Raw genomic sequence first — 4,414 nt, 5'->3', positions numbered from 1 at the left:
CACGGAGAACTCTAATAGATGTATGGCCCCCAATGCTTGCCAGCTTCTGACCAACCCAGTCTCTCATAGGCAGACTCATGGGGAAGCCAAGTTAGACTTCGAAAGCCAATTCGTTCATTTACAATGATATTAAGCCATCACTGCAGAACCTTCATTGTCTATGTATGGCAAGTGCAGTCCTTTCCCTATAGATACACCCTTCAGGGAAGCAGTGTTTTCAAAATGATTTAAAAGGAGAATAGGAGGGATCATGATGAAAGGAGCATGGTGTTTCCAGTACTAGGGCTGTTGGCTGAAGCAGGCATTTAAGGGCATCATGCTAAGAGGCCCCGTGTGCTAATCCACAATGAAGACAGTAGCTTTCATGGGAAGAGTGACTGCTGGATTCTATGGCCACAGCCTCCTCACTCATCCCTCCATAAGGATAGACCAGCCCTCGGGAAGCCCCATGGGTACGGCTCCCAACCGCTGGAGAGTGCCAGGAGAGGCGTCCCCAAGATTCTCCTCTCCAACCCCTCTTTGCTCTTTGCTTCCGTGGTTGGGTGACCCCTCTCCTGACACACTCATTCCTTCTTTGCTGTCAATACATTTAGGCAGCTGGATCCAGCCTGGTTGGCCAGGAGCCACTTTGGCTCTTTAGGGCAAGTTGGCAAATCTCTGCTCTGATCCATTCTATGTTGCTTTCATGGGTATGCAATCTACTTCCTTTATTTCCAAGTTCTTGGGGTGGGAGGGAATAATCTCACCTGTCCTGCAGCACACAGTGTATTTCCTTTATGTCTCCCTGGCCAGAGTATGAGTACACAAGGGTAGGAGGCAAGAAAGCCAGGTGGTGAGAACACAGACTTCGGAGTCACGGTAGATCACAACTCACATCCTACCCCTTCACTGACTAGCTATTTTTTTTTTTTTACTATTGTTATTATGATATTATATTGGATATATTTCTTAGCCTCTCTGGATCCAGGTTTCCTCCTCTGTAAAATTCAAGTAATTATTTCTAATTCAAAGATTTACTCAAAGGATCAAATAAGTAATGTGTGTAAAGTGAAAAGGAGTGTCTGGTAACAGGACAAATGTCCAATTAATAGAACAATAATAATTATAATACTTATGGCTGTGACTACACCACGTCTCGTGTGTTCCCTACAGCTCTGAGGTACAGCTCCCACCATAGATCTCAACAAATACTTGCTAAATTGACTTGAACCAAGACTCAGTAAGAGACACATCAGGACTCAAACTGGCTTACTGAAAAAGACATTTATTAGCTCTTGTAACTAGATCATGCAGGACTAGGCTGGCTTTGGGCACAGCTGAATCCAAGGGCTCAGACAATGTCCCTAGGGATCTGTCTCTGCGCCCCCCCCCCCATCACTCATGTCTGCTTTCTTCCTTTTTACTACCTTCTCAGGCAGGCTGTGGCCCCCAGTACCCCAAATGCCATCATCCCAGCTTGCAATTCTATAGAACAAGCATTTCTTTATCCAAACAGTCCTAAACTCAGAATGAGACTAGCTGGGTCCTGTGCCCACCCCTGAGCCAATCACTGTGGCCCAAAGGACGGCTCCCTCTGAGTGATCAGGTCTGGGGGTCGAGGATTCTGATTGGCTGGCTTGAGCCAAGTGCCCATACCTGACACAGTGCTGGGCAAAGAGTAACTGCCCCAGAACTGTGGAAACAAAGGGATTTCCCAAAGAAAATCTGGCTGCTGGTTTCAGAAGAGAAGGAGACCGATTATGGGCAGATCAAAGCAGCAGATAGCAGCTGTACACCACTGCTAGGCACTGAACATATTTCACACACTTGCTCGCGAAAAATCTCCCTCTCCTGATGCAGAGTTAGAGCAATAGGAAGACTGAAGGACCATCATCAGTAAGTGGATCTCAGGAGCCCTGACCTGTCAGCCTGTGACAGGGCTTAGCGATGGCGTCACAGCAGCCACAGGTGTTTAACCAGGCAAATGTCACCAAGTCTCAGGCCTGCAGGCTCTTCCCAGGGTCCAGTCCCAACTGACTGGCAGCCCTGACAGGACCTGTCAAAGCCAAGAGTCAGGACACCTGTCCAGACATTACAGCACCTCAAGACACATGGAGTGGGCAGGTTATAGGTGCACCGACCGTTCCCCAAACCCACAGGGCAACCGGCACCCACCACCTTCAACGGCAAAGGCCTTCTTCTCTGCAGAAAGCAAGAACAAAGAAAAGACAGCGAACATGTGAAACTGTTCATCATTTCCTGCTTCACTAAGGAGTTGGGACGTCGTTTTCCTGAAAGCTTTTGTTCTTGTCAGCGTATTCAAAGCAACCCAGAGGAGTCACCTGCTCTGAAAGCCCCAAGACGCCCATCCACAGAGGCGCTCTTGGCTGCCCCACGCAGCAGAAGGAAGACATGCTTCCCGGCTGATTCCCTACTCATCAGGCCTTCTACAAATTGCAGATTATAACCCCATCTCACCTCTGTGGACCACAACTCGGGCCTGTCAGCCTAGAAGAGTATTTGCAATAAGATTTAGCCAAGTCAGGCCTGGCTGTCATCCTAGACTCCCTTTTCTCCCTCCACGTCACAACCAAATTCCATTGACTCTCCTTCCCAGATAGGTCTGGAATCCAGCTGCCTTTCTCTATCCCTAATCCCAGCCTTCCTCTACACAGACCACACTTCTCTAGCCTCCCAAGGGTCTCCTTGCATCCACTCACTCTCCAACACCCATTCTTGATAGTTCCACTGGAGGGATCCTTCTAAAGCAGGGGTCCCCAACCCCCAGGCCTGTTAGGCACCGGGGTGGCACAGCAGGAGGTGAGCGGCGGGGCAACAAGTGTAGCTTCACCTGCCGCTCCCCAGCACTCGCGTCACCGCCTGAGCCATCCCCTCCCCACTCCCCGCTCCCGCCCCTGGCCCGTGGAAAAGCTGTCTTCCATGAAACCGCTCCCTGGTGCCCAAAAGGTTGGGGACCGCTGTTCTAAAGCACCCACATCTGATCATGTCTCTGCTCAGCTCTTTATTACAAGGGAACCTGGAAACCATTGAAACAAAGTTCAAACTCCCTAAAGCAGTAGAAAGCCTTTCTGACCTCAGTCCTCACTGACACCTTCAGCCTCATCCTTCGCTAGTCTGCCTCTTTGCCTTCCATACTCCAGATAGATTTACGGACTTAGTATGTTTCCAGATCAGACCTCCATTATGACATTCCTTTGGTCTGGAACATTCTCCTCCACCCTGTATTTGCCTGTATTTTTCCTGTAGGTCCCAGTTTAGGGACCCCAATTTTTGGTTTCTGAAGCTGAGTTTGGCATCTCTTCCCCATGTTCTCGCGGCATCCAGTACCTACTCCATCACAGCTTGACTAGACCAGCCTGCAACTGCCTGCTGATCCATTCTTCCTTCTCTAGGCTGGAAGATCCATGAACACGGAGCCTGTCTTATTCATCACTGTATCCTCAGCTTCCAGTGCAAACTCCGGCACATGACAGAAGCTTGGTTCCTATTTGTTAAATGTTTGAATATGTGAATGAATAAAGGCAAGGAGGGGTCTGCTGCATGCTCTGACTTCCCGTTGGTTGAATGTGAAGTCACACTTTTTGTACAGACAACTGAGATCAAATCAGCACATCGGCCCGCCCCAGAAAAAATGTCAGTTATGCATCACATTTGCTCCACTCGATACTCCTTTTGGTTCCTGATGTTTATGTTCAAGGTATAAAAATGTCTGCATCACAGCTTTCACCTCTAGAATTGAGTGCCTGGTGTGGGGAAGAGTGTACAATCTTTGACACAATCTAGAGCAAGTGGGACCTCCAAGGATTTGAAGAGAAATATAAGAGCGTGCACTGTGCTTTGACTTGAAGGGCCTGGAGTGGGGGGAACAGGGGTCTCCTGTTTCCTTGACCAACCAGCTTTGATTTTTTTCCCCCTTGCTCAGCATCTGATGGTGTAGTATTCCAAGGGTATTAAAACAAGGTCAGTAGGCTTTATGTGACAAAAGGCATTCTTAAATGTGAATGTTTAGTTAGAGTTTAAATATCAGTGGTTTTGCATATGGAAACAGATTAGCCTCATATTTAATTGTGAAATATAGTGTTCATGTGAAATACAGGCTAGGCTGTGATGTCCCATAGGTATGGGTTTGAGTCCCAGCCCTGCTATTTATAAGCCATGTCATCCCTGCCCATGTACCTAACCTCTGTGAGGCTGAGTTCTCTCGTTTATAAAATGGAGATGATAATAAAAGCACCAATTCTTGCAGGGCTATTGGAAAGAATAAGGTAAGGAGCTCACAGAAAGCACCCAGCAAAGCATCTATCGCGTGGTTAGCATTTAGAAAATGTGACCTACCCTCTGTCATATTATAACATTGGACTCTACCCTGCTTCATATGCAAGGAAGTAAGAAACACAGCAGCCTGCTATAGGTC

General features: G+C 47.9%; 1 pseudogene; it reads right to left on the bottom strand.

The window, feature by feature from the left end:
- Positions 1–1,581: 1,581 nt before the first annotated feature.
- Positions 1,582–2,232, bottom strand: LOC132527788 (uncharacterized; annotated as a pseudogene).
- Between the last annotated feature and the right edge of the window lie 2,182 nt (positions 2,233–4,414).

The sequence above is a fragment of the Lagenorhynchus albirostris genome, chromosome 10, assembly GCF_949774975.1.
Source record: "Lagenorhynchus albirostris chromosome 10, mLagAlb1.1, whole genome shotgun sequence".
NCBI classification, from domain to species: Eukaryota; Metazoa; Chordata; class Mammalia; order Artiodactyla; family Delphinidae; genus Lagenorhynchus; species Lagenorhynchus albirostris.
The sequence above is the reverse complement of the archived record's forward strand: the minus strand, read 5'-3'. Positions and strand labels throughout refer to the sequence as shown.